This window comes from Gossypium arboreum, unplaced genomic scaffold (assembly GCF_025698485.1).
Source record: "Gossypium arboreum isolate Shixiya-1 unplaced genomic scaffold, ASM2569848v2 Contig00173, whole genome shotgun sequence".
Classification (NCBI taxonomy): domain Eukaryota; kingdom Viridiplantae; phylum Streptophyta; class Magnoliopsida; order Malvales; family Malvaceae; genus Gossypium; species Gossypium arboreum.
Window position 1 is genome coordinate 269303 of NW_026440301.1, and position 25889 is coordinate 295191.

Below are 25889 nucleotides of genomic sequence, written 5' to 3' on the forward strand. Positions count from 1 at the left end.
GCTATATAAGCTTAGTAAGTCATAAGCAAATAAACAACTAGTTGACATGATCAATTCTTTTAAACTAAACCAAATTATACTATCATAATCACTTTAAATCTTAAGCTTACAATTTCATGTGTTATATATACTTTCACATATAAATTATTCATGTCCGAATGAACATATATATACATTAACAAACTACCATTCAATTTCCAAGCCAAAATATCTTTATCATAACAAGTACATATACACTTATATGCATATATTCATAAATCAGAGTATAACAATCACATACATATTTATATTAAATGGCCGAATATACCACCAATTGCACATATGTTTACATTAGTAACTTGTATTATTTGGACCACATATTAAATGGTCAACTTACCTTATTTTTAGATAGGTGATTAACTAACTCATACCTGATCGTTTTAGCTCGATTTACACCTTCATTCACAACTTATCATTGCCCGTTGAACCATTCGAAATTGAATAGGATACTCGAATAATCACATAAACCATACAATGCCAACATCCCATACGTGGTCTTACATGCCATCTCATATCGATGCCACTGTTCCAGACAGGGTCTTACACAAATCGAATACGATGTCGATGTCCCAGACATTGTCTTACACGTAACCACATATATCGATGCCAACGTCCCAAACATGGTCTTACACGAAATTACATATATCGATGCCAATGTCCCAAATGTGGTTTTACACAAAATCACATATCAGAATCCTATGGTTCATGGGGGGCTTTCGGACATCATAACTCAGTCGAAACGAATTCATAAACATAGCTGCCAAGCTTGTACACATTCGGCTAACTGATATATATATTCACATATTTCATTTTATTAAATATAACTCACATTTAGTTAAAATTAACAACGTCTATTTTCTTATAAACTTACCTCGGATGATGAAAAACGGAACGGGACGATTAGTTGACAACTTTAGTTTTTCCCTGATCCAAATCTGATTTCTTTGGTTCTTGATCTAAACATATTCAAATTAAACTCATTCAAACATATTTTCATTCAATTTAGTCCAAAAACACATAAATGGGAAAATTACCCTTTTACCCCTGACATTTTACACATTTTACAATTTAGTCCAAATTTTATAAAACACAAAACATGCAAAATTTGCACACACCATTCTTAGGCCGAATTTCCTAGTGTTCATACAAGTCCATACATTTCATTTATTTCACATTTTAGTCCCTCAACTTATTATGTTTGCAATTTAATCCTAATTACTCAAAATCATCAAAAATCCCAATACAAAACATGTTAATCTATCACATATCTTTTATTTTCCATCATCAAACAACAAAAATCACAAGCTTTTAACAATGGCATAACTCAAAATATTCATCAAAATCAAAAATTCGAGCATCGGCTTTGTAGATAACATAGCAACGATTTCAAAAACGTAAAAATTATCAAAAATCGAGCTAGAACTCACCTTGAATCAAGCTTGAGAATGGCCGAATACCTAAAGCTTTTATTCTTTTTTTTTTTAATTTTTATTATTCGATCAAAGAAAAAGTATGAACAATGGCATTTTAATTATGTGATATTATGACATATATTAAAATATTAGTTAATTTACATAATTAGCCTTTATTATAAAATATGAAACCATTATAACAATAGGTTACAACCGTCCATCCCATATATTAATGGTCTAATTGCATTTTAAATGCCTCAACATATAAAGACACATTCATTTTAGGCCTTTTTCAATTAACCATCAAATTTTTATTTTACGAGATTAAGCCCTTTTATTTAATTGAGCACTCAAAGGACAAAATTTAATCACGAAAATTTCACACATATAAATTCATACATAATAAACATAGAAAATAATTTTAAAATATTTTTCTGACTCAGATTCGTGGTTCCGAAACCACCATTCCGAATAGGGTCTAAATCAGGCTGTTACACAATAAGTGAGAAAAAGAAATGACTTTGGTCTTGATTTCATTTCCTTGCAATCTCTAACATTCCTCGTTGAGGGAAATAGAGAATCCATAATTAGGAAGATCCCCATAATGTTTAATGTGGATGGTGATCCACAATCCTATGGTGAAGCCATGACTTCTAGGGATGTGGCATTTTAGAAAGAGGGGATCAATGATGAAATGATTCAGGATTGTCCAACAATACTTGGATTCCAGTTGGTCTTCCTTAAGGATCGAAGCCTATGAAGTGTAAATTGTTGTTTAAAAGGAAGAATACTCCAATAAGGGGTTCTCCAACCTTTAAGGCTAGGTTGGTAGCTAAAGGATTTAGGCAAAAGGAAGGCCTAGATTATTTTGACACCTATGCACCAATGGCTAGGATGACCTCCATTTGAATTCTCATATAACTTTCATCTATCCATAATTTACATGTACATCAAATGGATGTTGAGAAGGCTTTTTTGAATAGTGATCTCAAAGAGGAAGTCTACATGGAACAACCAGAAGGCTTTGTGCTTCTTGGGAATGAACATAAGGTGTGTAAGTTGATCAAATCATTATATGATTTAAAACTAGTGCTAAATAGTGGCATGAGAAATTTGACTCGGTTATCTTGTTATATGGTTTTTTACATAATGGTACGGATTATTTACCCTAAATTCACCAACAGGTATGGTGTAATTATTTGTCTCTATGTAGATGATTTAGTGATTTTTGGGACAAACATGGAAGGTGTTCGTGAGACCAAAGAGTATCTAGCCTCAATTTAAGATGGAGGATCTCATCAAGGTAGATATAATTCTAGGTATAAATATGAAAAAGCATGAAAGGGTCTTTACACTAAGCCAATCTCACTACATCGACAAAGTATTGGAAAAGTTCAAACAATACCAAGGATTCGAACACTCCATACAATTTGAACTTTAAGTTAAATGAGGATAATGGCAAGGCTATGATGGAACTTGAGTATGCCAGCGCAATTGGAAGTCTAATGTATGCAATGTATTGCACTAGACCCGATATCGCATTTGTTATGTGCAAATTGGTGAGATTTACAAATTGTTCTTGTAACACCCCTAACCCATATTCATCGTTGGAATAGGGTTAGGGAGCATTATTTTAAAAGCATAACTTAAAAACACTAATTTCCAAACATTTCATAAATCATATCTTAGTCCATTCAAACACATGCATAGCATCCCAGATTTGAGCCTTTGAAGCCTTAGAAACACTTTTAAAACAATTCAAGACTAAATCAGAAACATTTAGAACATTATGGAAATAGATGGAAAATTCCATACTGCAGAGGTCGCACTGCCGTGTGGCCAGGCCTTGTGACTCATATGGCTGAGGCACATGCCCGTGTCTCAAGCTGTATGTGTAACACCCCTAACCCGTATCTGTTGCCGGAATGGGGTTAAGAGGTATTACAAAATGAGACACAACTTTCAGACATTCATGGATACACATAGGAATTATTTATTTTATTAACCACATATGAACATATACTAACCAAACCACAACATTACAAGTTACATGTAAATCAATAAACATATAACTATCAACTGGTCAAATATAAGCATAGGAATTAAATAACTCATTACCCATTATTCAAGACTAAATATACATGCAACCTTATTATAAGTTTTGACTAAACCAAGCTTACTTATTTACTATTCTAGTAATACACACACAAAAATGTCATATAACATATACTTAATAATTAAAGCACAATTAATGAAGCCACATACTAAACTTGTATCAAACCATCTTGTTTAATAAAACATAAATTACTATTCATATGGTAAATTTCTAAAGCTTTAGTCGAATATTAAAACATGCTAATACATAAGCTTTATTTAATGTCTACTTTCATTTTACTCTATTACTTTACACGCATGTAACATTTCATATAATCAAACCAATATGTCAATCAAAATTTTCATTTCACATCAGACACATCGCAAATATGTATATATACATATAACATAGCAAACACTTGTCTAATGTTATAAAGTATCAAAGCCGAATCTAAACATGTTAACATCACCTTTCTTGCAATATATCAAACATCATACATAAGATCAATTCATTGAATACAAATTCGGTTTGGCACATATATATATAGCCAAAATTTATATTCAATTCATAATGTACCATTTATTCAACTAAAATACTTGCATTACTAACCAAAATGACCATTCCATAATCAATAACTCATTTTGTATTTTTACATCAATAACTCATTTTGCATTTTTATCTACTCAATTAACCATATATTTATGAAAAATCAATAAGCAATTACCACATTTCACATAATAATCCATTTTCAATCCCAATTGCCGAATACATCCATCCATGATACCAAGCATATCTCGCGCATGTCATATATCATCAAAATACACATTATCTTTGTACATGATCAAGCCACTACCATTCATTAAGCATATTACTCAACCATATATCCAACCATAATTTCACTTATAGCCATAACCGAATATACTTTAATACCAAAACACATAATAACACCTTAACAAAGTTTATCAACAAAGTTCACATATATTTATCTCTGTATAAACCATAGCAGAATCACCAAAACCACAACCAAACATAACCATAATTTGATAAAAACTTAAAACCAAACTTAAAAAAATAAACAAGCCATTTTCGCATGGCTTATATATATATATACACATACCAAATTCAAACATATCCAAATACAATCTAGCCTATACATGCCATAGGTTCGAAATTCAGCTTATAAAGTACCGAAAACAGTCGATAGTGTGATAAACTTCGCTGACGATCCCTGAGCTCGTAACTTGACTCCAAAATCTATAAAACAGTGGCAAACATACACATAGAGTAAGCTTTCATAGCTTAGTAAGTCATAAGAAAATAAATAACTCAATGACATAATCAACTCAATTTATCCAAACCAATTTATAATAACATAATCACATTTAATTTCAAGCTTACAGTTTCATGTACAACATATACTTTCATATATAAACCTTATCTTGGCCGAATATACTTATACCTATTTTCAAAGTATCATTCAATTTCAAAGCCATAATATCATTATGTAACCAAATATATATACACTTATATGTATATACTCATGAATCAAACTTTAATATCACATACTTATGCATAACATGTGGCCGAATATACTTCACAAATACACATATATTTACATTAACATCATTTATATTTTGCATCACATATCAAATAACCAACTTACCTTATTTTCAAATAGGTAATCAACTATCACATACCTGATCACTTAGCTCGATTTACACATTCGATCACAACTTATCATTTCTCGTTGAACCATTCGAAATTGAATAGGTTGGATAATCACACATATCGTACAATGCCAACGTAACCAAATACGATGCCGATGTCCCTAACATGGTCTTACACGTAATCAGATATCGATGCCAACGTCCCAGATGTGGTCTTACACGAAAACACATATCGAAAATCCTATGTCATGACATATGTATCCTAGCTATTCCTAAGGTTCGTACGGGGCTTTCGGACATCATAACTCGGTCGAAACGAATTCGTAAACATAGCTCCCAAGCATATACACATTCAGCTAACACATATATACTTTCACATAGTTCGTTTCAGCATATAAAACTCATATTTATTTAAAGTTAACAACATCTATTTGCTTATAAACTTACCTCGGACAACGATAATCGGAATGGGATGACTAATCGACAACTTTGGTTTTCCCCGATCCAAATCTGATTTCTTTGGTTCTTGATCTAAAAATATTCAAATTAAACTCATTCAAACATAATTTCATTCAATTTAGTCCAAAAACACATAAATGAGAAAATTATCATTTTACCCCTGACATTTCACACTTTTTACAATTTAGTCCAAATTACACAAAACACAAAACATGCAAAATTTGCACACCATGCTTAGGCTAAATCTTCCTTATGCTCATACAAGTCCATACATTTCATTTATTTCATATTTTAGTCCCTCAATTTATTATTTTTACAATTTAACCCTAATTTCCAAAACATATCTTTCATAATTCATCAACTAACATCACAAGGCTCAATTATTCATCAATGGCATAACTCAAAATATTCATCAAAATCAAAAATTCAAGCATGGGCTTTGTACATTACACTGCAACGATCTCAAAAACATAAAAACTATCAAAAAATGAGCTAGTTACATACCTTAATCAAACTTCAACAATGGCCAAAACTTGAAAACCTTATTCTTTTTCTTTTCTTTTTAGCATTCAGTCATGGAAAATAAAAGGCAAATGAATGATATTTTATTATATGTTTTATTATAATAAAATATTTACTATTTTACATATTTAACCTTTATAATAAAATTTTAAACCATTATAATTCATGGTTATAACCATCCATCACTTTAAAAATGGTTATATTGCATTATAAATACCTCAATTTAAAAAGACAACAACAATTCGGCCCTTTCACATTTAACCATCAAATTTTTATTTTACGAGATTAAGCCCTTTTTATTAAATCGGCACTCAAACGACAAAATTAAAACACGAAAATTTCACACATATAAATTCACACATAATAAACATAGAAAATAATTTTTAAATATTTTTTGACTTGGATTCGTTGTAACAACCCGATTTAGGGCCTAGTCAGAACAGTGGTCTCGGGACCACAAATTCAAAGATAGAAAAATTATTTTTATTATTTTTATGAGGTTATAACATGATTATATTAGTGCATGAAAAATTTGGTGAGTTAATTTTAATATTTTCAAGCCCGATTGCGAAAAAGGACTAAATCGCAAAAGGGTAAAAGTTACATTTTAGTACCCAAATGTGTTAAATAGCTAGAAAGTCAAAATTGAGGGCTTTTAAAGGGCAATTACACCCTTTTTAATAGTGTTGGCCGGCCATGTGATGGATTTTAAACAAATAGTCAAAGTATTTGGTAGATGATGTCATGATTTGGTGATAAAATAATGCCTAAAAGCCTAGCTATCATTTTCTTCTTCTCCATCTTCTTTCTTCATCAAAATTATCATCAAATATTGAGGTTTGAAAGCTCAAAAATCTGCAGCAACTTAAAGCACTCATAAGTAAGTGGTTTTAATTAGTTTTCTTCAAGATTTTTACACTTTTGAGACCCTTGAAGCATGAGCTTTCAAATGAGGGTGATATCTTAGAAAATGGTCAAGAGTTTAGGATTTTTCCATGGATGTATTTATGGTATATGCTGAGTTTTTATGGAGGAATATGAGTCCTAGTTGTGTTATAAACAAGTTTTATGAAGGGTGTTAGCATGAAAACACCTAAAGGGACTATTTTGCATAAGTTGCAAATTAAGTAATAAGTGTGTGAAATAGAGAGAACTTGGGGTTGCTCTAGTAGTAAAAAGAGTTTATCTAGGCTTCAAATGTGAATAAATTTGATAAAAATCAAATTTTGAGCATGAGGGTAAAATGGTCATTTTGCTAAAGTCTAGGGGCAAAATGGTCATTTTACCAAAGATGTAAATTTTAGATAGCCTAATTGTTTTTAATGACTGAATGAGTGCATTTTGTTATTATAGATCAAGATTTTTCAAAATCGAGCCTAGACCGGGGCAAAGCCAAGCAATCCGATTAAGCCGAGGTTATGTGAGGTAAGTTGTACGTAAATAATACAACTATATTATTAATGCATGTATTCGATTGTTATTGATTTGATATAGCATAAATTTCTAGAATTGGAACTAAGTATATATATTTATGATTGAGAAAGTCGAAAGATCCAGTAAGAACCCCAAGAAACAAACCGGATATTCATGCCATGACATGGGGTTATGTGAGAACCAGTATAAGATCATGTCTGGGACATGGCATCAGAATTGAGACGAGGGCTAGTGTAAGACGTGTCTGGGACATGCATCAGCCGCATCATGATAGCCCGTGTAAGACCACATTTGGGACATGGCATCGGCGTAGAGGTGAGTGCCAGTGTAAGACATGTCTTGGACATGCATCGGCCTCGATGATGTTAGCCAGTGTAAGACGTGTCTGGGTCATGCATCGGCTAAGTTTCATGCTAGTGTAAGACATGTCTAGGACATGCATCAGCACGTATACACGAGATCTAGTGTAAAACCACGTCTGGGACATAGCATCAGCCTCGATGGAGATAGCCAACGTAAGACCATGTCTGGGACATGGCAGCAGCAACTTAACCCATGTTTAAGGCTTATAGAATATCCGGTAGTATTCCAAACGGTTCAAATTTAAGAGTTAAGAAAGAGATTTAATATGGAAAGTATGATAATGTTGTAAGTGTTACAAGTACCTATTTGGTAGGCATGAGTAATGAGCTCGATTAGAAAATATGATCTGAGTTGATGGTAATGAGTAAGTCCAGTTTATACTTACCTTTGAGCTATGAGCATAATTGATAAATGGTGAAGTTGTTGTATATATATTTATATGCAACTTACTAAGCTTTATGCTTACTCTCTTTCCTTCCCTTTTCTTTCAGTAATGCCATTTTGCTCGAGGATCCCTTGAAGTCAGAGATATCGATCACACTATCAGCCGTAATACTCGGTATAGTTGCATTTATATTTTTTATTATGGCATGTATAGGGCTAGACTAAGGAGTTGTATTATTGAAAATTGTTTAGGTATATTAGCTTAAGATAAAAGCCCTTCATTTTGTATTAAGCTTAGATAATGGCTATTATTCATTTTGGAAAATGTATATCATGTTCCTTCTATGGATGAATTGATGTCTTTTGGGATGGAATTAGCATATTGAAAGGATCTTGTGTAGGTTGGGCAAATTGGGTAACAAAATGGCATGGAAGATAGCCTAGTTTGTCCACACAGGCAAGAGACACAGGCGTGTGTTTAGACCGTGTGTGACATACGGCTCACCCCTATGGGTGTGTGTTATGGCCGTATTTCCCCCTGCACTTAAACTTTTAAATCAGTATTGTCCATAGTTAGGCCACACGGGTGTGTGCCATAGTCGTGTCTATAAGTCAGTATTGCCCACGGGTAGGCCACACGGGCGTGTGTCATGGCCGTGCCCTAAAGTCAGTGTCGCATACGGGCTGAGGACATGGGCGTGTCCTGAGTCACACGGGCATGTGGAACCCTAAAGCATGAATTTCACCAAGTTTTTCTTAAATTCTCAGTGAAGTCTAAATCGTCTTGAATGTATGTTTTGGGCCTCGTAAGCCCATTCAAGGAACTAATTGCTTATGAAAGTAAAAGTTTTAAAATTTATCAAAATAGTTGATTGAGTTAAGTCAGGTAACACCTTGAACCATCCCGGTGTCGGATATAGGCGAGGGGTGTTACATTCGTGGTCCTGAAACCACCGTTCCGAATAGGGTCTAAATCGGGCTGTTAGAACTCTCCCCACTTAGTTATTTTTGTCCCCGAGAATCTTACAGGTGAATAGGTTCATATAACGTTCTTTCATTACATCTTCTGGCTCCCATGTTGCCTCCTCAACTCCGTGTTTACACCATAGTACTTTCAATAACGGAATTTTCTTATTTCGCAATTCTTTAACTTCACGAGCCTGAATACGAATCGGTTCTTCTTCATATGTCATATCAGACTTAATCTCAATCTCTGATGAATTAATCACATGTGAGGGATCAGATCGATATCTATAAAGAATCGAAACATGGAATACATTATGAATCTTTTCTAACTCAGGTGGCAACAATAGTCTATATGCAAACGGCCCAATACGCTCGATAATCTCATAGGGCCCAATAAATCTCGAACTCAATTTGCCTTTACGACCGAATCTGAGTATTTTCTTCCACGGTGAGACTTTCAAAAATACTTTGTCCCCGATCTGAAACTCTATTTCTTTTCGTTTCAAGTTAGCGTATGATTTCTGATGATCTAACACTGTTTTCAGACTTTCTTGAATCACTTTCACTTTCTGTTTAGTCTCTTTGATCAAGTCGACCCCGTGTATCTTGTTTTCACTTAGCTCAGTCCAACATAATGGTTTTACAATCGTACAAAGCCTCATAAGGTGCCATTTTGATACTTGATTGAAAGCTATTATTGTATGCAAATTCACTCAGAGGTAAGTATCGTTCCCACGTACCTTCAAACTCGAGAATGCAACATCTCAACATATCCTCAAGTATTTGAATGATTCATCCGGATTGACCATCTGTTTGCGGATGGAAAGCAGTGCTAAAATGTAATTTCGTACCTAGTGCATCTTACAGTTTCTTCCAAGACCGTGATGTAAATCTCAGATCTCTATCCGAAAAAATAGAAATAGGTATTCTATGCAATCTCACAATCTGAGAAACATATAATTGAGCTAGCTTATCAAGCAAGTAATCTGTGCAAACTAGAACAAAATGAGCCGATTTAGTCAATCTATCCACAATAACCCAGATCGCATCTTTCTTGCTCGGTGTCAACAGTAAACCGGATACAAAATCCATCGTGACTCTGTCCCATTTCCACTCAGGTATCATGATCGACTGAAGAAATTCGGAAGGTACCTGATGCTCGGCCTTTACTTGCTGACAGACTAAACATTTTGAAACAAAGTCAGAAATGTCTCGTTTCATACCATGCCACTAGTAAATTTGTTTCAGATCATTATAGATTTTCGTACTACCAGGGTGAACAGATAATCAACTATTATGAGCTTCATTCAAAATCATCTGAATCAACTCTGGATTTCTTGAAACACATATTCTATTTTTGAACCTCAGAAAACCCTCAGCATCAACTCGAAACTCTGAATCAACATTCGAATCACATTGGCCCCACATTGCTAACAACTCATTATCAACTTTCTGAGCTTCGCAGATCTGTTGTATAAATAACGGTCTTCCTTTTAACTTAGCTATAATAGAACCATCATCAGACATAGCCATATGCGCATTCATTGCATCCAAAGAAAATAGTGATTTTCAGCTTAGAGCATCAGCAACAACATTAGCCTTTCCCAAATGGTAGTCAATCACAAGTTCGTAGTCTTTTAGCAACTCTAACCATCTTCGCTGTCTCAAATTCAGATCTTTCTGAGTTATCAAATATTTTAGGCTTTTGTGATCAGAATAAACGTGACATTTCTCACCAAACAGGTAGTGGCGTCATCTTTTCAATGCAAACACAATAGCTGCCAATTCTAGATCGTGCGTCGGATAGTTCTTTTCATGCAGCTTTAACTGTCTTGAGGCATAAGCTACAACTTTGCCTTCCTGCATTAACACACAGCCCAAACCATTTAAAGATGCCCCACTATAGATAACAAATTCTTTGCCCAATTCTGGCTGGACTAGCACTGAGCTTCGGTCAAAAGGGTTTTCAACTGATCAAAACTTTTCTGGCACTTTTCTTACCACTCGAACTTAATAAATTTCTATAATAACTTCGTCATCGGGGTTGGAATCACAGAGAAACCTTTCACGAATCGTATATAGTAACCAGCAAGTCCTAGAAAACTTTAGACTTCAAAACCATTTCTCGAAGGTTTCCAATCAAGTATAGCTGATATTTTACTCGGATCAACCTGAATACCTGATGCTGATACAACATGTCCTAGAAAATTGGCTTCATGTAACCAGAACTCACATTTACTGAACTTCGCATACAACTGTTTATCTCGCAAGTATGTAACACAAGTCTCAGATGTTCGGCATGCTCGGTTTCATTACAGGAATAGATCAAAATGTCATCTATGAACACAACCACAAACTGATCTAAATACTATCTTAAGATCCGGTTCATCAAATCCATGAAAATAGTAGGTGCATTAGTAAGTCCGAAAGGCCTAACCAAAAACTCATAGTGTTCGTACTTCATTCGGAATGAATTTTTCGGCACATCGGAGTCTTTAACTCTCAATTGATAGTAGCCTGATCTCAAATCTATTTTTGAAAACACTGTGGCCTCTTTTAGCTAATCGAACAGGTCGTCAATCCGTGGCAACGGATATTTATTCTTTATAGTCACCTTATTGAGTTGTCTATAGTTGATACATATTCTCATAGTTTTGTCTTCCGTTTTCACAAATAAAACTGGTGCACCCCAAGGAGAGAAACTCGATCGCGCGAAACCTCTATTTGTCAACTCTTGCAACTGAGCTTTCAATTCTTTTAATTTAGTACGTTCCATTTTGCACAAAGCTATAAATCGAAGTCGTCCCCAGCACTAACTCAATACCAAACTCTACTTCTTAGATAGGTGGCAAACCCGGCAATTCTTTAGGAAACACATCCGAATACTTGCATACAACTAGTACTGATTCAATCTTTCTTTCGGTCACTTTACTATCAAGTACATATGCAAAGTAAGCTTCACAACCTTTTCTCACATACTTTTGAGACAACATCGAAGATATCACTGCCAGTAAACCATTCAGATCATCAGATTCAATTCGAATAATCTCATCATTCTGGCACCGTAAATCAATAATCTTTCTTTTGCAGTTTACGACAGCATCATGCAAAGTCAACCAATCCATTCCCAGAATTATATCGAACTCGTCAAATGGAAACAGCATTAAATCATCCAAAAAACACGAATCTCGAATCATCAAAGGACAATTCTTACACACTTTGTCAACCAAAACACACCGGCCCAAGGGGTTCGATACTCTAATCACAAACTCAGTAGACTCAACAGGCAAAGTCTTACTAAATACTAAGGTCTCACACACATAAGAATGAGTCGAACTAGGATCAATCAATGCAATTACACTAGTATCATAGAGAGTGAATGTACCAATAATAACATCAGGGGATGAAGCCTCCTCGCGTGCGCAAATGGCATAAGCTTTGCTAGGTGCGTGAGCCTCAGATCAAACTGTGGTGTCTTTAATTCCTCTCCAACTGCTACTCACATTACCCGTATTTCTAGGTGGTCTACCTTGAGCTAACATATTACTCGGTCTCGCATTCTATACTGTGTTTTGTTCAGCTACCTCAGGGCATTCACAAATGTAATGATCCATCGATCCACATTTAAAACAGGCCCAATCAAGCAATCTACAACTACTGGAATGTTGTTTACCACAATGTTTGCACTCCAGTTGATTTGATCTAACGTTACCAACACTAGCTACTGAGTTCCGTAACCCGTAGTAGCCTTTGAACGGCTATAATCATCTCGAAATATCTTTGATGCCGACTAAAATAACTTACTCGATGATCTCTTACGTAAATCTCTAGCTTCAAAATTAGCTTTTCTTTTCTCTTTCCCGAGCTATTTAGCTTTGCATGCCCGCTCAACCAGTACTATGAACTCTTTTATTTCCAAAATGCCAACTAGCAGTTTAATGTCCTCATTTACCCCGTCTTCGAATCTTTTACACATTATAGCTTCAGTCGATACACATTCACGGGCATATCTACTGAATCTCACAAATTTTCGCTCATATTCTATCACGGTCATACGACCCTATTTCAACTCCAAAAATTATTTGCATTTCGGGTCGATAAATCTCTGGCTGATATACTTCTTACGAAACTCAATCTGAAAGAATTCCCAGGTCACCCATTCTTTCGGAACCACCTATACTAGTATATTCCACTAGTGATATGCGGTGTCTCGTAGCAATGATATGGCACATTTTAAACACTCATCAAGGTTACAAGATAATTCATCAAACACGAGGATAGTATGAGCATCATCATCATCAGTGGCTCTAAATTCCTCAGCCCTATTTAATCTCAACAGATCAATCACTTGAGGTATCAGATATCGTAGGAGGATTAGTCGGGGGTGGAGGTTGTTCTGCAATCGAATTTGTCTGGATATACTGAGTAAACCAGTCATTCATCATTTGGGAAAGGCTTGTTTAGCCTCTCCCTCTTGGTTACTCAAAGTTGGTCGAAAATCAACTAGCGCTGTCCCTTGCACAGGAACAGGCGCTATACTCTCGACATCATTAGCTACGGCTTGATCAGGACCCATTTACTATACGAAAACACATTTTCAAATGTCAGGAGTCATCACACTATCACGGTATAGAATATGGCATGTATAGCTAGACTCACACACACTACGTTAGTCCTAGAATCGACAAACTATAGCTCTGATACCAATCAAATGTAACACCCTTAACCCGTATCCATCACCGGAATGGGGTTACAAGGTATTACCAAATGAGACACAACTTCCAAACATTCATGGATACACATAGGTATTATTTATTTTATTCACCACATATGAACGTATACTAACCAAACCAAAACATTACAGGTTACATGTAACTCAATAAACATACAACCATAAATCATTATCAATTAGCCGAATATAAGGATAGGAATTAAATAACTCATTACTCATTATTCAAGACCAAATATACATGCAACCTTGTTATAATTTTTGACTAAACCAAGCTTACTTATTTACTATTCCATTAATACACACACAAAAATATCATATAACATATACTTAACAATTAAAGCACAATTAACGAAGCCACATACTAAACTTGCATCAAACCATCTTGTTTAATAAAAACATAAATTACTATTCATATGGTAAATTTCTAAAGCTTTAGCCGAATATTAAAACATTCTAAATACATATGCTTTATTTAATGTCTACTTTCATTTTACTCAATTACTTTACACGCATGTAACATTTCATATAATCAAACCAATATGTCGATCATAATTTGCATTTCACATCAAACACATCGCAAATATGTGTATACACATATAACATAGAAAACACTTGTCTAATATTACAAAGTATCAAAGTCGAATCTAAACATGTTAATATCACCTTTCTTGGAATATGTGAAAGATCATACATAAGATCAATTCATTGAATACAAATTCTGTAACACCCCTAACCCGAATCTGATTGTCGGATTAAGGCTAAGAGGTATTACCGAACTAAACATTTAATTATCTCATTCACATTGTCAATAAACATAAATAGAGATCGAGCTGAAATACATACTGATATTTAAGTTATACGCCATTTTTGTATGGCCAAAATATTTACAATTTCAAAACATCGTTATCATCAGCCTAACCTATACATGCCATATCGAGTCCAAAAAATATAACTGTACCCAAAAGATCGATAGTGTGATGAGCTCACGACGATCCCAGAGTCGGTGGCCAAAATCAACAATCTATAAAAACAGAGAAATAAAGAACAGAGTAAGCTTTCAAAGTTTAGTAAGTTTTAAGCATCAAAAACAATTAAAGACTTATCGAAAATTGAAACATTCATTTAAACAGACTTATTCTCAATTCAAATTGCTTCATGGTCGAATACACATAAAAATATACATAGATTTCTCAGCACATATTTTTCTTCTACTTAAAGTTCATACGATGCATTTAAATCAAATAATCTCATATATTAAGAACATTTGACTGAATAGGTCATTGTTTTACTCGTAGATATAACAATCATTCACACTTAAGTATCATTCTTTAATACTAATAATTCACAAAATCATTGTCTGAACGTACATGAGTACATAAAGTAATTTTAACATATAATTCATATCTGAATATACCATGACCGATTAAATCATTCTCATATTCACAAATATAACCATCAATCATATATATATATATATATATATATTCTTCTTTGATGCTAATGATTCACTTCGAAATCAATTCACCGATGAGTAAGTAATACGTACCTGAACATCTTAAATGTATAGTACTTACTCGACGATGGTTTACTTCGCAAACATTCAATATCGTAATCTTACTTAACTTATCGGCATTAAGCACATGGGTTTTAGAACTTGAAACCAATTGCCAAGCACAAGCTCAAGGGAATTTAAACCCAGATGATACCAGCTCAAAGCTGCGGGACTTTAGCTCGACATATTTCAAAGACGTAGCTCTGCGGACCTTAAGTTCGGTTATAATTCCAGCACATAGCCTGCGAACCTTAAGTCTGGATATAATTCCAAAGACATAGCCTACGGACCTTAAGTGGGATATAATTCCAAAGACATAACTGCGGACCCTAAGTCCGGATAAACATCATGAATGTCATGCATACTTATTCGCAAGAAAATTCAATTCACATAACATCTCACAATCATAGTTCATTTATTCCATTTGAATAATAGCATAACATGGACACCATTCATATAACTTTTGTCTCAATAACATACATAAGAATATATGTTCATTTTACTTTCCAAGCTTAACTTCTAATGTCTATTCGGCTTTAAGCCTTAAACATAAATTATTTGTCACTCAACTATATTCAAATAGAATCAATAGATCGCAGTACAGTTATCATACACATATCATGACATTATCAATTACGTACTAAATGTGACTATTCAAAACTTACCTCGGATATACTTGAACGGTTACGGAAAGGCTACTATAACAACCCAAACCCGGCCTAGACGTTATGGCCGGATCCGACATGCCACATCAAAACGTTCAAAAACATTTTAGGTCGTTGTTCTAAAAAACTTACTTAGTGTTTTAAAAGATAATTTTAATGTAGGTTAAAGTGAATGGAAGTTGAGCACTAGGTATGAAACCGGAAAGGAGGATGTAAGTCCATCGGATTGCTTAAGTACCAAGTTCCCTTCGGATCCAATCCTAGACATGCACACTGCCATTGCCACACCTTAACGTCATGTATATTTTGTAACACCCCGAACCCGTGACCGTCGCCAGTGTCGGACACGAGGGGTTAACGGGCCAAATCCTCCCAAGGTACCAACCAATTTGGCATTTCCAGACAGGCTGGAAAACTGCGTCACTGTCGCCTTAAAAATCATATCTAAAGTTCCAAAACTCGAAAACTGATTCCGTAAATTTTCCCTGAATTTAGACTCATATATCCATCCATGGATTTATTTCTAGAATTTTTGGTCGGGCCAATTGGTACAGTTTATTAGTTAAAGTCACCCATGTTACAGGGGTCGACTACACTGACCTTCGCGCGTTACAACTTGAATATCATCTCGTACAGAGCTCTAATGCTCATACCGTTTGTTTCTAATGAAACTAGACTCAAAGGGGAATCTATTCATATAAGGCATGACTTCTAATTGTTTCTGGATAATTTATGGTAAATTTTCAAAGTCGCGACAGGGGACCCAGAAACCGTTCTGGCCCTGTCTCACGAGAACTTTAATATTTCTCAGTATACTGCTCATATGGTCGTTTTGTTTCATCCATATAAAATAGATTCATCAAGGTTCAATTTCATAATTTACTCACTATTTAATTCTACTTCTACTATTTTTAGTGATTTTCAATCTCATCTCACTGCTGCTGTCTGCAACAGTTACTGCAGTAGACTATGCCAATTCCATGAATCTTTCCTTGGCCTTAATCATCCATCATACATGACACAAATTATGGCCACCTTATCAAAATTAAAGTTTCTAAGACTCGTGGCTATAGGTTCTAGCATCCCACTCGACGACCACATAGGCCATTTTCACATGGCTTAAAGTTTACAACCCACAGTTCAACAAAATATAATAGCCTATACATGCCAAATGTTCTTCAACAACGAAGACAATACCAAAATATTTCAGCCGGTGTGATGACTTCAACGACGGTTCCGATCACGCAAACAATACGAGTCCGAGAGACCTAAAATGGGTGACAAGAAACACCGAGTGAGTTTATAACTCAGTAAGTCATAAGCATTCATCAATCCACTGATAAAGTTACTACAACATGAACAATAAACGAGGCTAGGTACTCATCCATATCGAATCTATACCATAATTCCTCGGACCTTTTGGTCCAATCTCATACCAAGTCATACATCCACATTTCATATTCTACGCAACAAGATATTTGAAGCATTTTCACACACTAACTCATTTCCACCACAATCATACAATTTCAATCATCACATAGATTTAAGGCTTACCAAATTCAACCCCGAGCATGAACGTATTTTCTATTCGTCATGAGCTCGAGGTACTTACCCGATCCGCTGTCCGGATTAACTCGATAATGTCGCACACTCAGTGCCAATTGTAATACAAGAGCGTATAGTGAATCCGCACACTTAGTGCTATATATTTTCAGCTCGCACACTTAGTGCTATAGAATCAAACTCGCACACTTAGTGCTGTACAATTTTAAACCCGCACACTTAGTGCCAATCTTGTCACCGTGTCCATTTATACCCGCACACTTAGTGCCGAGACCAATACCTTATGCATTTTGCTGCCTTTATACATTCAACAATGGCATCCTTCCATACACATACATTTTCATTTACACATCAACTCATTTAAACACAATTGTGTATATATTATGGTCATTTACATCAACACCAAATATATGCTTAATGACTTACCTCGGATGTTGTCGCATCGCCTTCAACGGCTATTCAATTACTTTTTCTTTCCCCTTGTCCAACTTCGATCCTTTGAGCTCTTGAGCTAAATCAAACAAATTTACTTCCCAATCAAACACACACATACGGCAACCACATATTGTTTTTAACACATTCGGTCACTTGGGCGACCCATTTAACTTTTAAGCATTCATTTCTAATTTTTTAGTTAAACAATGCCGAATGCCATTAGCTACTAATGCCACACACACACACATGCATAAAAATTTATTCATACATGACCCATAGCTCATTTGGTCATTCATCTCTCAAACCTATCGAAGCTTCATATCATGCTTCCTTGGCCGAATACACATATAAGCACATTTAGCATTTGATACATTCGGCCTTAGCATAATTTCATTTAAAAGTCCCTATTAGCCACTTCCCCCATCAATTATCTCATCTACTTAATATTTCATACCTATCATGCTAGCCGAATATTACTTATTCAAGTTCAACATCCTCCTATATGACACTAGCATCAAAGATGATATCTAATTCTTCTCTTTTCTTTTCATCAAACAACCTATATGAACATTTAACCAATCCAAACTTCACCCATTCACACTTATTCATTTAACATAAAGAAGATAAATCACCCTCTTCACTATCAACCATGGCCGAATGCACCAAGCATTACCTAACTAAGATTTCACAAATTTTAACCTTATATCGACCTCTACTTGTTCAATACAACATGAAACAACCTCTTCTCCTAACCTCTTGACACACGGCTTGATGTTCAAACCACCATGAAAGTTTGATTTTTCATGACATTGCCAAAATGCATTTTGACAATTAGCTCACAATGCAAAGAAGTTAAAGCCAACATCTCAAGACTTACCTCCAACTAGAAGAAGGGTTGCGAATTCGCTTAATGAAAAGCTCTCTAATTCCTTCCTTTGGTTTTCGGCTTTGGTAAGATGGAGAAGAAGATGAACACTCCTCTTCTAATTCCTCTTTTATAAATCTTTATTTCTCCTTTATTATTATTATTTTTTGTTTTCTTTTCTCATTCACGGCAAAATGAAGAAAGCTGGTAGGTAAGTCTTCCTTCACCTTTGTTTTCTTTACTTCATGTAACTAATATTATTTTATCTAAATTAATGCCACTTCTTAATTTAATATCTATTAAACATATATATTTGCCCATCAACATCCATCTTGGCCGCCACTAGAGAATAAATTGGGCAATTTGACATGCAAGGACAACATTTTCTAGCATGCATCAATAGGCCACTTCAACATTTGCCTATCACATTTCTAAGTTTTCTCACACAAGTCCTAATTGATAAAATTCACTTACAATTAACAAAATCCAAACATGAAATTTTCACACATGCATATATGCATATAATGAGCATCAATTATGATGGTTAATTATTATTATGACTCGGTTTAGTGGTCCCGAAACCACTTTCCGACTAGGGTCAATTTAGGGATGTCACAACTCTCCCCCACTTAAGAAATTTTCGTCCCCGAAAAATCTTACCGGTAAATAGGCTCGGGTATCGCTCTTTCATAGAGTCTTCAAGTTCCCAAGTGGCTTCTTCCATTCCGTGTTTATGCCACAACACATTCACTAACGGGATTTTCCTATTGCGCAATTCCTTTACTTCACGCCTCATAATGCGAACCGGTTCCTCTTCATAGCTCAAATTAGGTGAATCTCAATCTCGATGGAGCAATTACGTGCGATGGATCGACCTATATCGTCAAGCATCGAGACATGAAAAACGTTGTGAATCTTTTCGAGCTCGGGGCAAAATTAATCGATATGCGACTGGCCCAACTCGTTCGGATACTTCATATGGCCCGATGAACCTCGGACTCAATTTGCCCTTACGACCAAATCTAAGCACCTTCTTCCAAGGTGAAACTTTGAGAAAGACCTTGTCTCCAACTTGATATTCAATATCTTTTCTTTTCAAATCCGCATACGACTTTTGGCGATCCAAGCGACTTTCAAACTTTAACGAATTACTCGAACTTTTGCTCGGCATCCTTAACCAAATCAACCTCAAGAATTTACCTTCACTAAGTTCAGTCCGAATAATGGGGTACGGCATTTACGATCGTATAAAGCCTCGTAAGGCGCCATCTTAATACTTGATTGAAAGCTATTGTTGTGGCGAATTCAATCAAAGGCAAATATCTTTCCCATGAACCACTAAACTCAAGGATGCAACATCTCAACATATCCTCTAGGATTTGAATTATCCGTTCGGATTGACCATCGGTTTGGGGATGAAAAGTGCTAAAATGCAGCTTGGTACCCAAAGCCTCTTGCAATTTCTTCCAAAATCGCGATGTAAATCTTGGGTCTCTATCCGACACGATAGAACTAGGCACCCCATGCAATCGAATAATTTGGGAGACGATAATTTTGCCAATTTATCAGCGAAAAATCCGTGCGGGACAGAATAAAATGAGCAGACTTGGTCGGTCTATCAACAATGACCCAGATCGCATCCTTCTTACTTGTCGACAATGGCGGTCCGGATACAAAGTCCATGGTGACTCGATCCCATTTCCACTCGGGTATCGTGATCGGTCAAGTAATCCCGATGGCACTTGATGCTCGCTTTCACTTGTTGACATATTAAACATCTCAAACAAAGTCGAGATGTCTCGTTTCATACCATGCCACCAAAACCGACGTTTGTGTCATTGTACATTTTAGTACTACCGGGTGGATTGACATTCGACTCATCGTGAGCCTCGTTCAAAATCATCAAACAAGTTCAATTCCTTGGAATACATAATCGACCCTTGAACGTCAAGCAATCATGGTCGTCAATCTGAAATTCTGATTCCTCCTTCGAAACACATTCGGCTCGCTTAGTGACCAATTCGGCGTCGACCTTCTGAGATTCAAGTACTTGTTGAATCAATAACGGTTTGGTCTCTAATTCGACTACTAGCACCTCATCGGGTGAAACGGATAGATGAGCATCCATCGCTCTCAAAGCAAAAAAGGTGCCTTGCGACTTAAAGCATCGGCCACCACGTTGGCCTTTCCTGTGATAATCAATGATGAGTTCGTAGTCTTTCAACAACTCAAGCCAACGTCTTTGTCGCAGTTTAAATCTCTACGAGTCATTAAATATTTTAGACTCTTGTGGTCCGAATAAATGTGACACCTTTCTCCAAACAAGTAATGCCGCCATATCTTCAAGGCGAACACTATGGTCGCTAGTTCAAGGTCATGGGTCGGATAGTTTCTCTCATGCGGCTTTAGTTGTCTCGACGCGTAAGCCACAACTCGACCTTCTTGCATCAACACACAACCTAACCCAAGCAAGGATGCGCCATCAGATATGACAAACTCTTTACCGGACTCTCATTTGTACTAGCACTGGGGCCTTGGTTAAACAAGTTTTTAGTCGATCGAAACTTTCTTGACAGCGTTTTGACCACTCGAACTTAACATCTTTTTGGAGTAGTTTCGTCATCGGTACAGCTATCATCGAAAAACCTTTCACAAATCGTCGATAGTATCCGGCAAGCCCCAAAAAGCTCCTAACTTCGGTAACATTCCTTGGAGGTTTCCAATCGACTATGGCTGAAATTTTGTTCGGGTCGACTCGAATACCCGATGCAGATATCACATGACCCAAGAATCTAACCTCCCTCAACCAGAACTCACACTTGCTAAACTTAGCATATAACTGCTTATCCCGTAAAATTCGCAACACTATCCTCAGGTGTTCAACGTGTTCGGTCTCATTTTGCGAATAGACCAAAATGTCATCAATGAAGACAACTACGAACCGATCCAGATATGGTCTGAAGATCCGATTCATCAAATCCATAAATACCACAGGGGCATTAGTAAGCCCAGATGGCATCACTAGGAACTCGTAGTGACCATATCTCATTCTGAAGGCAGTCTTGGGTACGTCCGAATCTCGACCAAGAATCGATAATAGCCCGATCTCAGATCTATTTTCGAAAACACTGAGGCTCCCTTCAGTTGATCGAACAAATCATCGATACGCGGTAACGGATATTTGTTCTTTATCATCGCTTTATTAAGCTGACGATAGTCGATGCACGGCCTCATGGTTCCATCCTTCTTTTCACAAACAACACCGGCGCACCCCAAGGAGAAAAACTCAGGCGAGCAAAACCTCTATCCACCAATTCTTGCAACTGAGCTTTCAACTCCTTTAATTCCGTTGGTGCCATACGATACGGAGCTATCGAAATTGGAGTGGTACCGGTACCAATTCGATGCCAAACTCTATTTCGAACAGTGGCAAACCCAAAGAATTCTTCGTGGAAAACATCCGGGTATTCACAAACCACCGCAGATTCGGGTTTCTTTTTCCGACTCCTTGTCATCGAGCACATACGCAAGGTACGCTTCGCACCCTTTTCTTACATATTTCGGGCCAACATTGCTGATATTATACGGTGGCAACCCTTTAAGTCCGTAGACTCAACCCAAATTATCTCGTTATTCGCAAGACCTCGATCGATAGTCTTGCTTTTGCAATTTACAACCGCATCGTGCATGGTCAACCAATCCAACCCAAGAATAACGTCGAATTCGTCGAACGGCAAAAGCATCAAGTCCGCCGGAAAACAAGAACCTCAAACACTAGGGACTTTTCTTACACACTTTGTTGACAAGCACGTAATGACCCAAAGGGTTTGACACCAATTACAAACTCAAGAGACTCAATAGGCAAAGTCTTTATGGATGCTAAGGTTTCGCATATATAAGAATGAGTAGAACCAGGTCAATCAAAGCAATCACATTAGTATCGAAAAGAGTGAAAGTACCGGTGATAACGTCAGGAGGATGCCTCCTCTCATGCGCGGATGGCATATGCTCTAGCAGAGCGCAGGTCTCGGATCGAATACCGTATCGGTGGCTCCTCTCGATTACCACCCCTACCTCCCCGAAATCACAGGGGTCTACCTCTAGTCGTCGCCCCACTAGATCTTGGACCTTGCATCTTATTCTTCTCATCTAGCTCGTGCAATCTCTAATGAAGTGGTCCTTGAACCACATCCGTAATGAGCCCCGTTAACGGACTTACCCCAACATTCACCTAGGTGTCGTCTTCCACATTGGGGGCATTCAGTCGCTCTTGACGATTATTGCCCACACTAGCTACCGATGTAGCTCGGGAGTCCGTCAATGGTCGGGCTCGATGGAAATTCCCGCACGCCTCGACTTACTAGTGTCCTCCTCGAATTTCTTTACGGTCGAGAACGGAGCTTTACTCACGATCTTTTACGATAATCTCTTGCTTCAAATTCAGCCTTCTTCTTCTCCTTCCAAGTTCTTCCGCCTTGCGTGCTCGTTCGACTAGTGTTACGAACTCTTTTATCTCCAAAATACCCACTAGTAGCTTTAAATCTTCATTCAATCCTTCTTCAAATCTTTTGCACATAGCAACCTCATCAGCCACACACTCCCGAGCATACCGACTAAGTCTTATTTAACTCATGTTCAGATTCAGACATCTTGTCATACGGCCTTGCTTGAGCTCCAAAATTCCTTACGTTTTCGATCGATGAACCGTTGACTAATATATTTCTTCCGAAATTCCGTTTGAAAGAAATCCCAAGTAACTTGTTCCTTTGGGAATATGGAAATCAAGGTCCTCTACCAATAGTAGGCTGAGTCTCGTAACAAAGATATAGGACACTTAAGACATTCATCGGATGTGCATGACAGTTCATCAAACACTCTAATGGTGTTATCAAGCGAAATTGGCCCTTTCGGCATCATCGGTAACTATGGCCTTAAACTCCTCGCCCCACGCTTCCTAATCAAGTCCACATGTGGTTTACTCAAATTTCACAGATCAAGAATTGATGGCATCACGGGCTCTTGGGGTGGATTATTTAAATTCGGGAATGGTTGGACAAATAGGATTAGTTCGCATCCGCGCGACACACTCATTCATCATGGTGAAGAAGGCTTGTTTCGCCCCTTCATTTTGATTATTCGCGGATGACCGAGGCTCAACAGCGGTGTCCCTTGCGCAGAGCAGCCGCTACAGTTTCAACGTCATCCGCCAAGGGTCTCTATCCCGGTTCCATCGCTAATCAAAACAAAAATTTCAACCGTCAAGTCATCACATTATTAAGCACTAACAATTTGGCATGTATAGCTAGACTCACACGCCTATGGTAGTCCTAGGACCGACTAAACCATAGCTCGATACCAATAAAATTGTAACACTTCGAACCCGTGACTGCCGCCAAAGGTCGGACACGAGGGGTTAACGGCCAAATCCTCCCAAGGTACCAACCAATTTGGCATTTCCAGACAGGCTGGAAAACTACGCCACTGTCGCTTTAAAATCATATCTCGAGTTCCAAAACTCAGAAACTGATTCCGTAAATTTTCCCTGAATTTATACTCATATATCCATCCATGGATTTATTTATATAATTTTTTGTCGGGCCAATTAGTTCAGTTTATTAGTTAAATTCACCCATGTTACAGGGGTCGACTACACTGACCTTCGCGCGTTACAACTTGAATATCATCTCATACAGAGCTCTAATGCTCATGACGTTTGTTTCTAATGAAACTAGACTCAAAGGGAATCTATTCATATAAGGCATGACTTCTAATTGTTTCTGTATAATTTATGGTAAATTTTCAAAGTCGCAACAGGGGACCCAGAAACCGTTCTGGCCCTGTCTCACGAGAACTTTAATATTTCTCAGTATACTGCTCATATGGTCGTTTCGTTTCATCCATATAAAAATAGATTCATCAAGGTTCAATTTCATAATTTACTCACTATTTAATTCTACTTCTACTATTTTTAGTGATTTTTCAATCTCATCTCACTGCTGCTGTCCGCAACAGTTACTGCAGAGACTATGCCAATTCCATGAATCTTTCCTTGGCCTTAATCATCCATCATACATGACACAAATTATGGCCACCTTATCAAAATTAAAGTTTCTAAGACTCGTGGCTATAGGTTCTAGCATCCCACTCGACGACCACATAGGCCATTTTCACATGGCTTAAAGTTTACAACCCACAGCTCAACAAAATATAATAGCCTATACATGCCAAATGTTCTTCAACAACGAAGACAATACCAAAATATTTCAGCCGGTGTGATGACTTCAACGACGGTTCCGATCACGCAAACAATACGAGTCCGAGAGACCTAAAATGGGTGACAAGAAACACCGAGTGAGTTTATAACTCAGAAGTCATAAGCATTCATCAATCCACCGATAAAGTTACTACAACATGAACAATAAACGAGGCTAGGTACTCATCCATATCGAATCTATACCATAATTCCCTGACCTTTTGGTCCAATCTCATACCAAGTCATACATCCACATTTCATATTCTACGCAACAAGATATTTGAAGCATTTTCACACACTAACTCATTTCCACCACAATCATACAATTTCAATCATCACATAGATTTAAGGCTTACTAAATTCAACCCCGAGCATGAACGTATTTTCTATTCGTCATGAGCTCGAGGTACTTACCCGATCCGCTGTCCGGATTAACTCGATAATGTCGCACACTCAGTGCCAATTGTAATACAAGAGCGATAG